A 19,152-nucleotide genomic window follows, 5' to 3' on the forward strand; every position below is an offset into this window, starting at 1 on the left:
GTGAGACCGAGAGCATGTGATAAATGACAGAGCCTCAGGCCCCCCTCATTCATAGCAGAAGCTCATCCCCAGACCCAGTGATCTCAGCAGCCTGTCCATCTACTGAGCCCAGAACTGCTGCCCCTGCTCCTCCCTGGGCCAGGACAGTGGGATATGGGTTGGTTAACCTTAGCATTTGAGAACTTTCCTGAGGACCATAAAACTATCCCGAGTAAGGAGGCCTAATAGCTGGTTCCTGGAGGACCATTTCTAACTCAGGCACCGTCACATGATCTACTTACACATCACTCACAGAAGCATCTCCAGGACCACTGCCCCTGCCTTTTGTCATCTCTTCACCACGAGGCCTGTAGACACCCACGCCTGGGAGAAAGAGGGTTGCCTTCCCTTTTCTCCAATAAATTTCTTACAACTCCTGATCATACACACACTGTTCTCGCCTTCATCTGGCAAGAACAAGTCCACATTCCACTTCGATCAGTCACAAGCACACATAAAAATCAAGCAGTATAAAAATGTGGGGGAATTCCCTGGTGGTGCAGTGGTTAGGGGAGTGGGTAGTATCAACTAAGTCCTTGTGGCTTATGAGACAACAGATGGTGTTTAAAGTTGATAAGTGAAAATAAGAGGGATAAGCATGTCATTCAGAGAAGGAGCAGAGGTGAATGTGAAAAACATTGAAAGGCAGTGGCTTCCTGTTAAGTACTTTTGAAGAATTTTGTTTTCACAAAATACATGTATATTTGTGTAAAATGTATGCAGAGTTTGCATGGAGAACATATATTTTGAAGATGCAAAACATGACTGTTGTCCAGTGGAAAAGCCAAAGTCATCTGAACACACCATGACCAGTGCCCCTCCTCAGAGCAGTATCTAAGAGATTTGCATCTGAGTTGTTTCCTGCACTGACATTTTGCCAAAGAATGGCCTGTTCCTAGGAGGTACGAGCTGAAGCATTTAGGGCTGGCTGAAATGTCACAAGGCTGGCAACTTCCTCTGTAATTGCTGAAAGCAAATTAAATTTGCAAAGCGATTACAAATGGTGGATCCGGAGGGAGGATGTACAGGTACACACTGTACTAATCTTGCCTGTGTGTCCATCTGAAGCTTCTCAAGATGAAAGTCAGGTTGGGGGGAGGATGAGAAACATCATCAGAACCAAGAGTTTTGACGTAAGAAAAGATTCATATAAAATTAAAAGGTTATATTAAAATCCTATAGCCTTAAATTTGAATTGGATGTATTAGTATAAAATCCAGACTTTTCCCCTCTTAACAAGTGTATATCTCTCAGCCCCACCCCTACAAATGCAGAGACAGTGAAGTAGCAATGAGCACCCCTAGCACACAGGCCATGGGTCGTTACCTTTGCCACTAGAAAGAATCACGATGTCTTATAGAAGCGGCAGGTTCCAAGTACGGAGCATGAGATGGACAAGATGAGTCTGGAGTCTCGTTGTGCTAGATAGTAGAGAAGCTACCAAAGCCTCGTGAATGTCCAGAGAACACTGGCTCCAATCTGAGAGGGACTCCCTAGGCTAGGATGGAGCATTTTCCATCCTGGCAGAGAATTATGACTATATCTGATTAAATATATAATATAGAAACACATTAAATACACAAAAAATATAACAGTAAATTATATTTTAAACACCAAATATAGAAAAAGCCACGAGGTCGTACTGATACTTAAAAAGCAATACTATTTACACTTGGAGTTTGTTCAGGTGCCAACTTATCACTCTGGAAACTGGTATATAAGAGAAAAGATTGAGCATTTACTGTGCCCTTCTTGTAGAAACTGTATTTTAGGGTAAACAACCATTCAGTTCAGTTCAGTCACTCAGTCGTGTCTCTTTGTGACTCCATGAACAGCAGCATGCCAGACCTCCCTGTCCATCACCAACTCCCAGAGTTTACCCAAACTCATGTCCATTGAGTCGGTGATGCCATCCAACCATCTCATCCTCTGTCGTCCCCTTCTCCTCCTGCCCGCAATCTTTCCCAACATCAGGGTCTTTTCAAATGAGTCAGCTCTTTGCATCAGTTGGCCAAAATACTGGAGCTTGAGCTTCAACATCAGTCCTTCCAATGAACACCCAGGACCGATTTCCCTTAGGATGGCCTGGTTGGATCTCCTTGCAATCCAAGAGACTCTCAAGAGTCTTCTCCAACACCACAGTTCAAAAGCATCAATTCTTCGGCACTCAGCTTTCTTTATAGTTCAACTCTCACATCCATACATGACCACTGGAAAAACCATAGCCTTGACTAGATGGACCTTTGTTGGCAAAGTAATGTCTCTGGTTTTTAATATGCTGTCTAGGTTGGTCATAACTTTCCTTCCAAGGAGTAAGCGTCTTTTAATTTCATGGCTGCAGTCAAAAAACAACCATTACATGAGTGAAATATTTATAGAAAATTCCAGCTAATAAATGAAGAATGGATAATAGAATTGGAAAATCACCATTTTGCACCCCTGAATGAAATCATAGAACTAAAACAATGTCATTGGATGGCTTTAAAACATGCACTGGAAAGCCTGGCAGGGAATTTGATGATAGAAAATTAAGGCTGAGACCAACTCAACTCAATGATCAACCTTGTCCTCACTGTAAGCTTACAAGACTCTAAGTTCATGGACCTCCTACTGTGATACAGAGGAGTGCACACCACCACCCAAGAAATATTCTGGCCAAAAGCATGTCCACTAAAAAAAAAAAAAATGCACAACCTAAAAGTTGAGAATTATGTTTATTCGGCTGGCAGTTTTAGGGAGAGAGCTTCTCAGATAAAACTTTGGAAAAGGAAGTGGTGAACCCAGTATATATGCCAAGATATACAGGAATTTTTGTGATAACAACACGTAGTGAGAACAAAAGGTTACTGGTAATAAAAGAAAAACCGATATCCCCAGTTAAGGAATTCAGCACTTTTCTAGGTATGGGAAGATGCAAGAGTTTGGGCTCACTGAAATCATTCGTCGGCTCTCTGGGGCCAGGATCCTGTGTTTTCTCATCCTGAGTTTCCTCAAGCTGCACCATCAGGGGTGGCTGCAGTCTGATGGCTACTAGATAGTGGGTATTTCTTGTTTCCTTCCTGAGTTCCCTCAGGGTTCACCAGCAGTTGAACCTGAAACTAATCAAGTTTCTACATCTAACAATTTACAGGAAATGCAAAAGTTAGAGAAACAAGTAAAACAACTGCTCAAGAGCAGTAAGTTAAAGTCAGAACATGAGATGCTGCACAGGAAAAACAAACTATTTTTTGTTTACAAAAACAATGGCCTGAGGAGAAAGGATTAGAGAGAAAAGAGGCAAAACAACCAATGGGTGGGCCTTGTTTGGATTCTGTATCAAACAGACCAGTTACAAGAAAACATTTTTGAGAGGGCCAGGTAAGTTTGAATATGGACTGGGTAATATCAGAGGCTTCTTATTGACTTGATTAGGGTACCAGCAATGTGGCAGTTATGTTGGAAGAGAAAGGGCCTCATCAGCTAAAGAAGCTCACTGAAGGGCTGAGCAGTGAAATGACAGGGTACCATGGATTTGCTTCAAAACAGTCTAGCAAAAAGAAAAAGAAAGGGAAAATGCTCTGTGGTGACCTCAGTAGGAAGGAAATCCAGGAAAGAAGGGATACATGTATTCATGCAGCTGATTCACTTTGCTGTACAGTAGAGACTAACACCTGGAAAATCCCATGGATGGAGGAGCCTGGTAGGCTGCAATCTATGGGGTCGCTCAGAGTCAGACACGACTGAGCGACTTCACTTTCACTTTTCACTTTCATGCACTGGAGAAGGAAATGGCAACCCACTCCAGTGTTCTTGCCTGGAGAATCCCAGGGATGGGGGAGCCTGGTGGGCTGCCATCTCAGGGGTCGCACAGAGTCGGACACGACTGAAGCAACTTAGCAGCAGCAGCAGCAGCAGAGACTAACACAACGTTGTAAAGCCACTACAGTCCAATTAAAAAATAAATGAATACATAAATGAAAATTAAAGAGTAAACACTTCCCATTTCAGTCAAAAAAAGAAAGAAAAGGAAGAGAGAGAGAAAGACATGAAAAGTACAGAAGTGAAAAATTTGTAAAATGTTGAGAAGTACCAAAGCTAGGAAATAGGAATATTGGGATTCCATATGTTTGTGTGTATTTGAAGCCCCTTCAGCCGCAGGGTCACCTCCGCCCCCCAGCCCTGTCCCTCAGGTGCCGTCGTGTGAGGAGGACGCCCCGAGCCCCAGGCCCCCCCCCCGCCCCCGCCAGGTCCGTCCGGGAGCAGGTCCCGGCGCGCCCATCTCACAAGAGCGGAGAGCAGGTCTGCTCGCGGAGCCTGCTCCCTGGAGCCAAGTCGTCCCTGTGGGTTTGGATGTGAGTCTCCGAGTCCTCTCCTGCTCTCTGCTCTTCCCAGTGAACAGCCAGGCTCCACTGCACCAAGAAAAGGACGAGGGGAGCTGAGGGCTGCCGGGAAGCGCGCAGTGTGTGGGCCCCGCGTCCGGGGCGTCTAGCCGGGAAGCGCGTAGTGTGTGGGCCTAGCGTCCGGGGCGTCTGGCCGACCCCGCGGCTCTGCGCGCACCCCGTCTGGTCCCCCCAGTGTACAGCGCCCGCCTCTCGCACTTTTCAAAAGAGGACCGCAGATCTCAAGTTCCGCCTGGCGCTCACTCCGCCCTGTCAGTGAGCACTTGCGTCTCTCCGTTAACAGTCCGTCTGTCCAGGCTCTTTGCAGACTCGCGTTCAAGAGGAGTCTGGTCCCGCCTGACGCCAGGAAGGTGGACCGCCCGGTCCCTTCTCCGGCGCCGCCTCGTGGCGCGCACGGCAGGGCGGGCTCCAGGGCCGCTGGCACCTTCCCGCGCAGGACCTTCTCAGTAGCTCAAAGCCAGCGCTCTGACTGTTCGAGTCTCCGTTTTCCAACTTGCCAAAACCTCTTGTAGTTCAGGACCTCGAGGAAACGTATTTCAGACGACTGAGGGACTTGATGGATTCCCAGATGTCAGGTCTGAAGGCCACAGACTTGTCTGGACCGCGGTTGCGCAGTCAGGGAGGTCTCGCCGGGTCTGTTCTGCTCCAGCCTCCGGGGGTGTGGTCGTGGGCCGCGTTTTTGTTGAACAAGAGGAGATCCGAGCCTCCCTTCGTGGTGGCTCCGCAGGGACTGGTCCCCGGAAACAAGGGCCGAGAGCTGGGGCTGCTCCGGGCGGGACCGTCTGCCTCTCTGGACAGAGCTGCGTTCAGAGATTAGACAGAGCAGCAGAAATGCGGTATCCTGGTGGGAAGCCGCTCTCCCGCTGGCCCTTGGCAGCCCGTCACAGGGAGGAGTGAGATGCTGTAGGAGAAACAACAGGGCCTGAGGTTCGCAGCCTTAGGCAGTTGGAGCCCACGATTTTCTTAGAGCTGCGTCCCAGCATTGATGTTGGCAGGAAGCTGAGTCCCGCCCCGGTTGGAGGTGACTCACTTTCCCTGGAGGAAACCTAGTGCCCCAAATATTCCTTCGCTCTGGGAAGAGCACAGACAGAGGCTCCTGTGACAGGTGACTAATACTTACTTTTATAAATTAAACTGCCAAATAAACTAGCTGAATAAACTATGTCCTGTCCTTTCCCCCTACCAGAACAAAGACACATCCACAGCAACCCGGAGAGCCAGGTTGGACAGAGTCCTAGGACTCCTGAAAGTCCCTCTGGATGGGCCAGGACAGGAGTGCGGGTGTCTTGGCTGGCACCCCCTCCCTTTTGTCATACCCTCCAGACCACGCATCACCCCAAGGGTCTCCTGCACTCCTTCACGGAGACAGTGTGCTTTCTTCTTGGTGATCAGTAACTCTGGGGTCACCAGGACCCAGAGAATGATCGACAGGGAAGAAGGGACACGGGTCTGGCCAGAGAGGAGACCCCCTTCCCCCGCCCCCGCAAACACAGGCCCTGGGAAAGACCCCCCTTGCCTGCACAACTGAGACAGGCAAACTCAACTGAATCTAAAGGTTGAGTCCTGAAAGCTCCCTGGGTTGAGTGGTGGCCCAGAAAGTAGACTGCTGCTGCTGCTAAGTCGCTTCAGTCGTGTCCGACTCTGTGCGACCCCGTAGACGGCAGCCTACCAGGCTCCCCCATCCCTGAGATTCTCCAGGCAAGAATACTGGAGTGGGTTGCCATTTCCTTCTCCAATGTATGAAAGTGGAAAGTGAAAGTGAAGTTGCTCAGTCACGTCCAACTCTTAGCGACCCTATGGACTGCAGCCCACCAGGCTCCTCTGTCCATGGGATTTTCCAGGCAAGAGTACTGGAGTGCCATTGCCTTCTCTGGAAAGTAGACTAAGTAACCCTAATCCAGCTGGGTGGAAACAGATTCCCATGAGAGATGTCTCAGCCCTGCTACTATTCAATAGAAAAAAGTAAGTTCAGGGTGTGTGCATGTGTGTGTGCGCACATGTGTGTGTGTGCATGTGGGTATACAGGCACGGATATCTGTGTGGCCAGGTGTGTGTGTGTGCACATGTGTTTGTGTGTGCGCATGTGTGTGTGTGTGTATTTACAGGCACAGGTATCTGTGTGCTCCAGGTGTGTGTGTGCACATGTGTTTGTGTGCGCGCATGTGTGTGTGTGTGTGTATTTACAGGCACAGGTATCTGTGTGCTCCAGGTGTGTGTGTATGCCCGCGTGCGCACGCATGTGTGCACAGGTATGTGTGTGAGTGTGGGTATACATGCACAGATGTCTCTGTGTGCAGGGCTGTGTGTGTGTGAATATGTACATGTGTGTGTGTGTGATTTCCCCTCCCAATCCCAGGCTTCTTTCTCCCTGCTGAGTGCATGTCACTGGCTGTCTACACTGGCCCAGGGGACACTAGGCACTGACCTCTTCAGTCAGCCTGCAGGCTGGTTCTGTGTGAGGCCTCGATCACGGCCACCTGCAGACTCTTAAAAGAAGAGGTTGACAGACATTTCTGTCCATTTTCTGGACCCTGCTGTCTGCAGTCTCTAGAGCGAGTTGAAAAACCTGTTAAACTGGATCTAGGGGCCTGCAGCAGCCCAGGTCTGTTATTTGAGTCTTTTTTTTTTATCCTATAGAAGGACTTTACAAAGGATTTTCACCCCTCACTTTTCCTGGTTTAAGTTCCAAACCACACTGTGATATGAACCTAGTGTCCAGATGCTTTCACCCGACATGGGAGGGGAGGCCTCGGAGTGCAGAGATCCAGGGCAGGCCCGGGGCCCAACCTAGCCCACCCGCAGCCATGCCCCGCTGTGGTCCACACATCAGTTGACCAGAAACATGCTTTGCTGCTTAGAGGAAACTTATCTACAAATCTACATGCTGACTAAGAGACTTTCTAGCAGATTCCAGAAAGCCAAAGGCATGAATGCAGACATACCCAGACCTCTCCTTCCTGCACTGACCCTTCACCCTCACAGAGGTGAGCTGCTTTTCTCTGGACCCAGGGGCACCTGCTTCCTTGCACGTGGAGACGCCTGACCCGAGCCGGGTGAGGCCCCACAGACCTGCCCAAAAGGAAGTGTCTTGGGCTCTTTGCCTGATGCAGCAGTTTTGAGCTGCTCCTCTTAGTGGGGAAAAGTGGCCCCATTCTTGCTAGGGTGGAGACTTCAGGGCAGAAACCCCAGGTGTGAGGATGACTGTCATTCCATACAGCAAGCCTGTGACCTTATTATATGAAACGCGAAATTGCAAAGAACGTAAAAATTGTGCCCTTGCCTTCGGTGACCTTGCTCTGCCCTTCACAGTATAATCCTCCTCTGTAAGCCTGGACTGAGATCACTTTTCACTTCACTTTAAAACTTGTGCTACCATAATTACCCACCCAAGAAACAGACCTTTAATTTACACATGGTCAAAGGGGGAAAAATACAGTTGCTGGTATTCCTGGAGGCTGTTTAACAAAGAATGTAATACAGAGCTCACCTTCCTCCAGCTCTTTGGAGCTAATAGGTCTGTTTGGCTACTTGACTGTGGGAAAACCCGACTGTCAGCTCGAAGACCATGACAAACATGGGGCAGTCTCCTCTGTCACTGTACCTGTGCGTCCTGGAACACGAGTTCTGGGAAGGAGAGGCCAGTGAGGACCAGATCGTTCTGGGTCAGAGAAATGGAAAATATATCCTGAGGGGTTTGATGTGAAACTGCACCTTCCCCCAGGCTGAATTTAGAGGTGCACGCTCTAGTTTGATCCTTGGGTTCAGAAGATCCCCTGGAGGAGGGCACGGCAGCCCACTCCAGTGTTCTTGCCTGGAGAATCCCCATGGACAGAGGAGCCTGGCAGGTACAGTCCATGGGGTCTAAAAGAGTCGGACGTGACTGAAGCGACTTAGCACGTAGCGTGAAATAGTTTCCAACTGCTGCCAGAGGCTCGGTCCTGGAGGCAGGAAGTTTCTAGATGAAGGTGTAGGTGGGTTTGTTTTCTCCTGAGGCCGCCATCCTTAGAGTGTGGACACCACTCACCTGCTGCGTCCTTCTCGGCCTGCCCCTCCTCAGGCGCTGGGGTCTCCTGCTTTTCTTCTAAGGGCACCAGTCTGCTGGGATGTGGGACCCACCCTCTGGGGATGACTTTAACCTAATCAGTGTTTTATCTGCCCCTTCCCCATAGACAGCCCCATTCTGGTCTCTTCAATCTTTATTTATTTATTTTTAATTTTTGGCCACACCCTGCAGCATGTGAGATCTTAGTTCCCTGACCAAGGATCAAACCTGCTGTCTCTGCATGGGAAAGTGAAGTCTTAACCACTAGATCCCCCATCAGGGATGTCGCATTCTGGTCTCTTCAATGTGAGGGATTCAACATACGAATTTGGGGAAGGGGACACAATCCAGTTTATAAAGTTCATTCATTTTTTGGGTTTTGGTTTTTTTTGTTTTGTTTTGTTTTTTTGTTTTTAAACCTCTTATTTTTTTATTGATTTTTTTAAAAAGTAGAAGTACAATTGACCTACACGATATCACTTTCAGGTGTACAATTTAGTACTTTGATATTTGGATGATGATAATGGGTCATGTTGTTGTTCAGTTGCCCAGTCATGTCCGACACTTTGTGACCCCATAGACTGCAGCACACCAGGCCTCGCTGTCCCTCACCATCTCCCCAAGTTGCTCAAGTTCAGGTCCATTGCATTGGTGATGCCATCCAGCCATTCCATCCTCTGACACCCTCTTTTCCTCCTGTCTTCAATCTTTCCCAGCATCAGGGACTTTTCCAATGAGTCAGCTGTTCAAATCCAGAGAAGGCAATGGCAACCCACTCCAGTACTCTTTCCTGGAAAATCCCTTGGACGGAGGGGCCTGGTGGGCTGCAGTCCATGGGGTCGCTAGGAGTCGGACACGACTGAAGCGACTTAGCAGCAGCAGCAGCAGCAGCAGCTGTTCGAATCAGATGACCAGAATACTGGAGTTGCAACTTCAGCATCAGTTCTTCCAACAAGTATTCAGGGTGATTTCCCTTGAATTTGACTGGTTTGATTTCCTTGCTATTCAAGGTACTCTGAGAGGTCCATAATGGATCATACTCTATATAAAATAATTATAAAATATTGGCTATATTCCCCATGCTGTGCATTGCATCCCTGTTAGTTATCTGTTTCATACCTTGATTATCTGTTAGTACAATCGAGTGTTGATTCTGTTCCTGGAGGCCAGTTTGGAGTATTTCAGGAAGCTCCTGGAAACACTTCCCCAAAGAGTGTGTCTCCTAAGTGTTTTATATTAACAACCACAATGGACTATAATAGACAGTAATGGGAATAATGAAGATTAACAAAATAACAATGAGGACGATGATGAATGTGTGGAGGGAGATGTGCTTATTATATCAATGATGGTGATAAACCTATAGCAAACGGGATGAAGGGACAGGCTTCCCGAGTCTGTGACAAGGTCGTGATATCAGTCCTCGAGGCAGCAGAGGTCTAGATTTAACAGGGAAATATGTTCTGGAGCAAAGCCTAGGAGCAGGAAGAGAAAGGAATCCATGTCCACAGGAGGGCATGGGGGCGCTAACCCTATTGCCAGCCATGGAAGGAGGGGCTTCTGGGCACAGAGAGGCCTGGTCCGGGACCCCCACAGGACACCACCAGCTCCCTGGAGTGAGGATAGCTGGCTGACAGGGCAGCCTCCTCCTGGGACCTGCAGTTCCCAGTTTTGTTTCCCCCTGCCCCGCTAATCATGGCTGAATTCCGGCCATCTACCCTGACTGGGCCTGCAAGGGTCTGATTTCAAGACTGCCCACTCTGGCCACAGAGACTGGGGGATGTTGTCCTCACAGCTCTCTGAGCTGCAGGGTGATGGGGCCCACAGTCCCTGGGGGACTTTACCAGTAAACACGCGCGGGAGTGGGTGCATCAGCAAAGAGGTGCCTGTCTCAAGGTGACATCCTCCCTCCTGGGGCTGACCACAGGGATGGACGTCCAGCCCTGGACACTCTGGTCTGACTAAGGACACACACGAAGGGCCATGTAGGCACAGTGGTCACTGTGTGCTTGGCCAGCGCTTGCTGTCAGGCTGAGGTGAAGCCGGGCTTCCTGACTGCATGGATTTCTTCCTTCTCATTCTTTCCCAACATGGTTATCTTGAGATCACTCCCAAATAAATACTCAGCACAGGAAACTTCATCTCCTCTGCCCTCTGGTATCCAAAACTGTGATGAAAGTGATAAGATTCCAGGGAAAATAGGGCTCACAACAGAAGGAATCGACTTCTGCTCAGGATGGAAATAACATGAAGACTGATGGCATCTCATGAGACTTGAATTTTGATCCGACATGAGCTTTGCTGGCAAGAATCATGTCTATGAATTAATGAGGAAAAACACAAGATTGTTTGAGGTGGGAAGAAATGCTAATAAGCTCTACCCTCAACCTGGATTAAAGAGGGTATGAGAAGGAAACCATTAGAAAGAAAAGGAATCCAAACTGTTTGCTTCTACATTTTTTTTTTGTTTCTTTAAAAATTTCAGATTAGGTGATGCCATAACATATTTAAATGCAAAGAGGAGGGTTCAGAGAGAAGGAGTGGTTTAAAGTGTATATGGCTGGTTTGCAACTCATACAGCTCAATATCAAAAAAACCAAACAAGCCAAATAACAATTGAGCAGAGGTCTGAACAGACATTTTTATAAAGAAGAAATACACTTGGCCACAGGCACATGAAAAGATGCTCAACAATGTTAATCAAAGAAATGGAAGTCCAATCCACAATGAGATTTCACCTCACACCTGTCCCGGTTATCATCAGAATTCTACGGCTAGCAGGTGTCGGCTAGAATATGGAGAGAAGGGAACCCTCCTACACAGTTGGTGGGAATGCAAATTGGTGTAGCCACTGTGGAGAACAGTATGGAGGTTCTTCAGACTACTAAGCAGAACTACTGTATCATCCAAAATTCCTCTCCTGGGTAAAATCTGAGAAAAGGAAAACATGAATTCTAATAGATACATGCACCTCTCATGTTCGCATTAGTATTGTTCACAAGAGCCCAGATACAGAAGCGCCTAAGTGTCCATCCATAGGTGAACAGATAACACCCTCCAGTCCATGCTTGTTGATGCAAATGGCAAACTGCTTTCATTTTTATGGCTGAGTAATATTGCACTCTATATTATGCCAAGTGAAATAACTCAGAGAAAGACAAACACTGTGTGTTATCATTTATGTGTGTAATCTGAAATAAAATAAAACAGAAACACACAGATATAGACTACAAAGCAGTGGTTACCACTGGGGAAGGGGAGCTGGGAGGCGCAAGTTAGGGGTTGGAAATTAAGAGGAACAAGCTGCCTTGTATAAAATAAATGAGCTGCCAGTATATATTACAAAACACAGGGAATACAGATGATATTTTACAGTAACTTTAGTGGGGCATAATCTATAAGATACTGCATCACCATGCTACATCTGAAACGAATATCATACTTTACATCAACTATCTTTAAAAACTAGATGAAAATAAAATACAGTGTATGCATTTTAAATCATAACATACATTATGATGCCAGGAGAGAATAGGGGAAAACACAGGTAGAGAAATAAATTCCCAAGTGAGATGAAAGGCAATTCCTTTCCTTTTATGTGGGAGATGGCATAAATAATGAATAACCCTACAAGAGTTCTTTAAAACTTGTGGTGGAAAATGTCGATTCCCAAAATGATCTATTTCATTTAGGAAATGGTCAACACAAAATCTGATGAGCCATAGAGAAAAGGATGAGCCATTGGTGACTGAGTGGTAATGGGGAAAGTTTAAAATATTCTTTTTAAAAAAAATTAAAATATAGTGGATTTACCTTAATATACTAGCTTCAGATGAAATTTCCTTTTTTTAAATTTTATTTTATTTTTAAACTTTACAATATTGTATTAGTTTTGCCAAATATTGAAATGGATCTGCCACAGGTATACATGTGTTCTCCATCCTGAACCCTCCTCCCTCCTCCCTCCCCATACCATCCCTCTGGGTCGTCCCAGTGCACCAGCCCCAAGCATCCAGTATCATGCATCAAACCTGGACTGGCAACTCGTTTCATACATGATATTATACATGTTGCAATGCCATTCTCCCAAATCTTCCCACCCTCTCCCTGTCCAACAGAGTCCATAAGGCTGTCCTATACATCAGTGTCTCTTTTGCTGTCTCGTACACAGGGTTATTGTTACCATCTTTCTAAATTCCATATATATGTGTTAGTATACTGTATTGGTGTTTTTCTTTCTGGCTTACTTCACTCTGTATAATTGACTCCAGTTTCATCCACCTCATTAGAACTGATTCAAATGTATTCTTTTTAATGGCTGAGTAATACTCCATTGTGTATATGTACCATAGCTTTCTTATCCATTCATCTGCTGATGGACATCTAGGTTGCTGGTCAACCACTTGTAAAAGAATGAAACTAGAACACTTTCTAACACCATACACAAAAATAAACTCAAAATGGATTAAAGATCTAAACCTAAGACCAGAAACTATAAAACTCCTAGAGGAGAACATAGGCAAAACACTCTCTGACATACATCACAGCAGGATCCTCTATGACCCACCTCCCAGAATATTGGAAATAAAAGCAAAAATAAACAAATGGGACCTAATTAAACTTAAAAACTTCTGCACATCAAAGGAAACTATTAGCAAGGTGAAAAGACAGCCTTCAGAATGGGAGAAAATAATAGCAAATGAAGCAACGGACAAACAACTAATCTCAAAAATATACAAGCAACTCCTACAGCTCAATTCCAGAAAAAGAAATGACCCAGTCAAAAAATGGGCCAAAGAACTAAATAGACATTTCTCCAAAGAAGACATACAGATGGCTAACAAACACATGAAAAGATGCTCAACCTCACTCATTATCAGAGAAATGCAAATCAAAACCACTATGAGGTACCGTTTCACTGCAGTCAGAATGGCTGCGATCCAGAAGTCTACAAGCAATAAATGCTGGAGAGGGTGTGGAGAAAAGGGAACCCTCTTACGCTGTTGGTGGGACTCCAAATTAATACAGCCACTATGGAGAACAGTGTGGAGATTCCTTAAAAAACCGTAAATAGCACTCCCTTATGATCCAGCAATCCCACTGCTGGGCATACACACTGAGGAAAGCAGAAGGGAAAGAGACACGTGTACCCCAGTATTCATTGCAGCACTGTTTTTAATAGCCAGGACATGGAAGCAACCCAGATGAAATTTCTTTAATGAACATGGGAGATGGAATTGAAATGCATGAAATAATAGGATTCCCAGGCATTATATGGGGTATAAGCAAAATGTCCTCAGATACAATGAAATACTCACTATGTCCTCTGGTTTAATTTTTTCCATTTGGGAACCAAGAACTTTTAGCTTAAAGAACCATTGCCATACCGGTAATATTTCTACTCCAATATAGAAATCAACTGTGCATGGCATGGAAGTAAAATAAATTACAATAGTTTACTATGTAGGAAAAATTTTTGTTGATTTCCCCACTAACCAACAAATAGAGGATAAAATTGTCTTCCCATTTTCTGTGCACAGTTAATAAATTTTTAACATGTTCTTGAGGGCCCTGTGTGGCCAGTGCTTTAATGAGTCATGCTCTGCAGTCCAGCAGTAGGTCCTATACGGTCACCTCAGTATTTATCTTTCAAGTGTTCGTAGTTCTCATTTTGCATTTTATTTTTAATTTCTCCTAGAGAATCCCAGCTTCATTTCCCCAGAATCCCAGTGTATCTGATGTCCTGCTTGTTTTGAAGACATAGTATGGTTCATGGTGCAGAAAATGCACTCAAAATATTTATGGATGAAGAAGGAAATGATGGATCGTCTCACTGTCCCTGGACAATGTCATTACATCCTTGCTCTTCAACATGCTTGAGGGTTATACTTTCCTATTAGTTTGGGAAACCTAATCTGGTGCCTCAGACGGTAAAGCATCTGTCTACAATGCGGGAGACCCGGGTTTGATCCCTGGGTCGGGAAGATCCCTTGGAGAAGGAAATGGCAATCCACTGCAGCACTATTGCCTGGAAAATCCCATGGACACAGGAGCCTGGTAGGCTACAGTCCATGGGGTCGCAAAGAGTCGGACACAACTGAGTCAAGGCAAAGCAAAAGCAATAATCAAATTGAAGAGGGTTCCTAATAAGGTGAACCATAGCCTAGATTGGATTACAGGCTGTTATTCAGGTATAAAAGGAAGTCAAACAGACAGAGGGATGCGTCTGTTCAGAGAAGAAGAAGCTGCACTGCTTGGGACCTTGAAGAAAGAGAAATCAGCTGCTTGCTGTGGAGTCCTCAGAATCCACTTGGCTTCACTGGCTCCTGCAGTTTGGGGTTTTGGTGAGTCCTCCAAACTGAGATAGGAGTGTGTTCCTTTCCCTTAAATGTTATGTCTTATCTGTCTCTAGACACTGGTGTCAAAGCAGCCTCTTATGGTCTCTGACTCATACTGTGTCAACATTTTCTTTGCCACTCTCATTTCCAACCTTTGACTGGTCACATCCCTTTTTTTCAGCTCCAACACTGTTGTCTTAAATCTATTTAATTATTTCATCTGCCTAACCGAAGATCCTAGCCATGTGCCCTCCAATATAGCCCCATGTGGCTGGAATATTTAAATTCATGCAACCGAATAGCTAACTTTCACATCGTTGGTAGTGCCATCCAGATTTCAAGTCTCTTGTCATGATACACGTGTGGCACAGCAGTTTCTGTATCATACAACGCTGGTATAGAGCATGCCCTTCATCTTGGAAAGTTCTACTGGCTGTTGATCTCCATCTGATGTTTTTACTAACTTGTTTCTAAATACTTCATTTTCTGCCTCTCTGAATTACTTTCCTTTTATGGGTTTCATCAAGCAATTTTCTTCCTTTCTTATGTGACTTGAGATAGATTTTTATGTTGACATAATTATTTCAAGATGGAAGGTCTCTTGAAATGTGTCCACTGGTGTGACTGCCCTTTTGCATATGACTGGGGCTTCCTTCCATATCATAGGAATTTACCTGTTCCTCTTATCAGTAGAAGGAAAATTCTAAGAGTGAAAAAGAACATGTCACTTCACTCTGAAATTATCTTTAAGTCAAAATGAAAGGCAAATCTTGATCGGTTTTCCTGGACAGCCCCTCATGATCCATGGGGTTGCAGAATTGGACACGATTAAAGTGAGAATCCCTGGGATGGCGGAGCCTGGTGGGCTGCCATTTATGGGGTCGCACAGAGTCAGACACGACTGAAGGGACTTAGCAGCAGCAGCAGCAAAGTGACTCAGCAAGCACACACAGTCCATCCCACGGGTAATCCAATCAGTGATTCAATCACTTCCTTGAGTGGATTTTGGGGTTTGTGCTTTGTCCTAGACACTTGATTCCTCTCCACAGTTAGCAGAGGCATGGATCCAGGAATTCATTTCTGATAGGAAATGATCCCTAGGCTTTCACTTTGATTGTGAAGGGAGGACTGGAAAGCAGGAGCCTGAGAGCAAATATCTTTAGGGAGATTTCTGTTTCAAGACAGAGGGGATGTGATGAAGGGATCAACTGTGGATATATGGAGAGGTTCCTCCCAAACTGGGTGATAAACATGAAGAGAGATTACAGGGAGCTTCTTCTGATTGCTAATGTTAGAGGTCATATTACCGGTAAAACCAGGGAGACCTTTGTTACCCTAAAGGAATTTGATCACAGAACACTGACTGAGCAAAATTAAATGACAGCTGCTCCTTCCTCTAGTGTAACTCTGTCATATTAAAGTTTTTGGAATCTTTGGGTGTCATTGGTAAATTGGCAAATAAAGTAGTTTCTTCCCAAACCTCATTTTTTCCATATTTTTGAACATCCTTGATCTAGAGAACTGCAACAGTCTATGACAGTAACACTGTGACTCCTGGGTGCCGGCTACCTTCTGGTTTGGAGGATGTTAAGGACGAGGCTGGCCGGATAGGTGCTATGGTTTCTCCAAATGGAATAAGTCCTCGATTCAACTCCATCTAAAATAGGTCCTTCAGTTCAGTTCAGTCGCTCAGTCGTGTCCGACTCTTTGCGACCCTATGAATCACAGCACGCCAGGCCTCCCTGTCCATCACCAACTCCCGAAGTTCACTCAGACTCGAGTCCATCGAGTCAGTGATACCATCCAGCCACCTCATCCTCTGTCGTCCCCTTCTCCTCCTGCCCCCAATCCCTCCCAGCATTAGAGTCTTTTCCAATGAGTCAACTCTTCGCATGAGGAGGCCAAAGTACTGGAGGTGACTGATATTCATGTGCATGTGGGACAGAACTAATGATAGGGCTGAGGGAGAGCTGGAAGGCAGTGTGTTTCCAGAGGACTGCCAGGGCTGTTGGAGAAGCACTGTGGGCACATAAGGCAGGAGATGATCTGTGAGCTTCCAAAGTGTTTACCTACAGCAGTAAACCACCATCCACTCTGGCGAGAATCAGGGTCCCCGAGGGTGGGAACCCGGGAGGACACTGAGCGATTCTGGGTGCCATGGGCTGATGAACACAAAGTCAATGCTTAGCACGTTCTTATTTGCAGACTCTGACTTTCTCTGGTAGCAACCGCAGCTCTAGCTCTTCACATGGGATCTGGGAGAGAAGAGGCTGCATAGTATTCCCTGGATGTACCACCGGTTTCCAAGTGCTGGGCTGAGGCTACACCCAGGTGAAGGTTGGGGCTTGAATTCAGGTGGTCTGAAAGCACAGGACTGGGGTCTCGTGGCTTCTCCATCCTCAGGTTGGCCTGCCTAGTGCTTGATCAGCTGTGAGTGAGATCCTGAGAAAGGCTCCCGGTGACTGAGCTCAAGGATGGAGCCCCTGGTAAGTAGTGATGCTTCCTCCTGCAGCTGCACCCAGTCCCCATCCTTCCTCAGCTCAGCCGCCCACTCTGGACAGTGGTAGGGCTGCTCTGTCTAAACCAGAACATCCAGTTTTTTAGGAATTGGTGACATTTAAAATTGTAGCAGTCAACTTCACCCAGGAATACTGGAGCCTGCTAGACAAGTCCCAGAAAAACCTGTTCAGAAATGTGATGCTGGAAACTGTCACCCACTTGGTCTCTGTAGGTGAGTCTGTCAACAGGGATGTGCCTGCACCTGTGTCCATTCTGTTCATTCACTCACTGAACAAGCCTTTAGAACAGCTTCCCTGTGTCCTACTCCAGCTGCTTCCTGATTCTCTGCTAGTCCTCATAATTACTTAAAGGAAGACATTCCTTTTCATGGCACTTTTCATTACCACACTGAAAGGTTATCTTGGCCAGGTTTCATATCCTTATTGGTATTTAGTCTCAACGTTCAGAACAGGACTGGGGATTCAATGGCCATTTTGATGCATAAATAAAAGGATCAAATATTTTTAAAAATAATTCTTAAAAAAAAATAATTCTTTTGTTCCAATCACTTCATGAAGGCTTAACACCCAAGTCCTGTATATGACATAATTTCTATTCTTCCTGTAAGGTGAATCACTACTGATCTTGTTTGACAGAAATATTCAGCCCACAGTACAGTCTCTTGATCTTTCCCATTTGGAAAAGACTAAGGATTCTGTGGCCTCTCTCTGAACTGGTGCACCGGCATCAGCCCCTAGACAGCCTCACTGTTCTTTGCTGCTGCTCTGGGTTTCCTCCTGGTCTGCTGAAGGACCTTCACTGTTCTGTCTGGTGAAGATGTTACCTGCACCGACCTTTAATTATCTCTTTATTGTCTTCACTACCTTACCCATGACTTGAGCACAGCAAAGGGTAATTAGCCCACGCTCAAAATCCACGTGTGTTTTTTTTTTTAATCAAACAGGCTATCAAATTAGCAAATCAGATGTGATTTCATAGCTGGAACAAGGAACAGAGCTGTGGACTGAAGCAGCAGGAGGCCTCCAAGGTCAGAGTCCAGGTGAGCACTAGGGGCCTGGGCTTCAGGGCAAAACAGTTTCAGCCAATGTGTTAAGTCCTTCGAGACACCAGATGAAAGTCTGATGAAGGCAGGGATATATTCCAAAGTGGAAGTGAGGACATTGGGGCATATTCCTCGTGTTGTCATCATTCTGCGCCCCTATCATCACCATTCATTTTACTTCCTGCCATTTTCTCTTCTTTAAGGAAAGGGTTCTTGTGGAATTATCCCACTTAAATTTTCACATAGTGATTCTTGTCCTGATCCTGCCATTTCATGTTTTTTCCACCATTTTCTGACCCAATGTCACCTGCCCACATTACATTGTTATATTTTAATTCTGTTTTTCTTTTCTAATAGATAATGACTTTTAAAATATTTCTTTCAAATACTACATTGAATATTTCCTTGCTATACACAGTTTCTCCAACTGAGTGCCAATTTTTGAAACATACATGGACCTTGGTGGTTGTCTACATTTTATTTCCCTAACGCCATTCTAAAATCTATATTTTTTCCATTCTTTAGGCAGTGAAAGATCCCTTAAACAACAAGAAATGATATTCATGCAAAGTATCTACAGAAAGCACATATCCTCTACTATGTCAGTAGTAAGTTTCAGGGGTGGGAAACTCAGTCATCCAAATGAAAGACCCAGCAGTGTGATAAGTTGGTAATTGAGCACAGTTGCCTGTGTGTAAGTTAAGATAAAGCTCTTTCAGAGCAAATTTTTGGATATTCTGAAATTGGTTAAGTGAATATGAGCTTAAAACTAATATAAAGAAAAAAGTCAAT

At 45.6% G+C, this 19,152-nt stretch overlaps 1 long non-coding RNA gene across 1 annotated transcript in view; it reads left to right on the forward strand.

Annotated features, from left to right (window-relative positions):
* LOC133239821 (uncharacterized) overlaps positions 1–19,152 on the forward strand; it is a 50,157-nt gene that overhangs the window by 18,344 nt on the left and 12,661 nt on the right. Inside the window, exons 2-4 of the long non-coding RNA XR_009733989.1 lie at positions 14,159–17,529; positions 18,262–18,357; positions 18,886–18,968. This is a non-coding gene — a long non-coding RNA (uncharacterized LOC133239821). The remainder of the gene's footprint in view (positions 1–14,158; positions 17,530–18,261; positions 18,358–18,885; positions 18,969–19,152) is intronic.

This window comes from Bos javanicus, chromosome 27 (genome assembly GCF_032452875.1).
Source record: "Bos javanicus breed banteng chromosome 27, ARS-OSU_banteng_1.0, whole genome shotgun sequence".
Taxonomy (NCBI): Eukaryota; Metazoa; Chordata; class Mammalia; order Artiodactyla; family Bovidae; genus Bos; species Bos javanicus.